Consider the following 542-nt stretch of genomic DNA (forward strand, 5'->3'; position numbering starts at 1 on the left):
AGGCGTGGGGAAGGTCAGAGCCAGCCAACCGTCATCGTGCTGGCAATTTGCCCTTCGTTTAGCGGTTTTGATGTAACACGCGAAACCAGGGGGCTGGATGACAGAGGGACGATCCCCGAGCCTGCTGGGGAATGAGCAACACAATTACTGACATGGTTTCCAGAGCTCTGCTCAAGCCACCTTGTCCCACAGGATGGAAGCCACTGTCAGGGCTGATTTGTTTCAATAAAGTGGCATTTCACCTCATTTTTTTCTCCTCATCTGTCATCCCACAGCACAAAACTCCAGCGAGCAGCTGGGTCAGTGCTGCCGGGCAGCACAAGGCTGCAGCTGGCTGGGGAGGACAGGAGACACACCCAGCCCTCACAGAGACCCCGGCCCAGGCAGAGCTGAACCCCAGCTGCTCCTCTCACACCGCTCCAGTCTGGCACATCAGCCTAAACTAAACCCCTGAAACACTGAAGCCCCCCAGCGTGCTGGTCCGGGCGCTCGGCAGGGCGCAGGGCACGCGCACAGGGGAGTGCAGAGGCAGCAGGTCTGTA

This window comes from Merops nubicus, unplaced genomic scaffold (genome assembly GCF_000691845.1).
Source record: "Merops nubicus isolate BGI_N331 unplaced genomic scaffold, ASM69184v1 scaffold11815, whole genome shotgun sequence".
In the NCBI taxonomy this organism is placed as follows: Eukaryota; Metazoa; Chordata; class Aves; order Coraciiformes; family Meropidae; genus Merops; species Merops nubicus.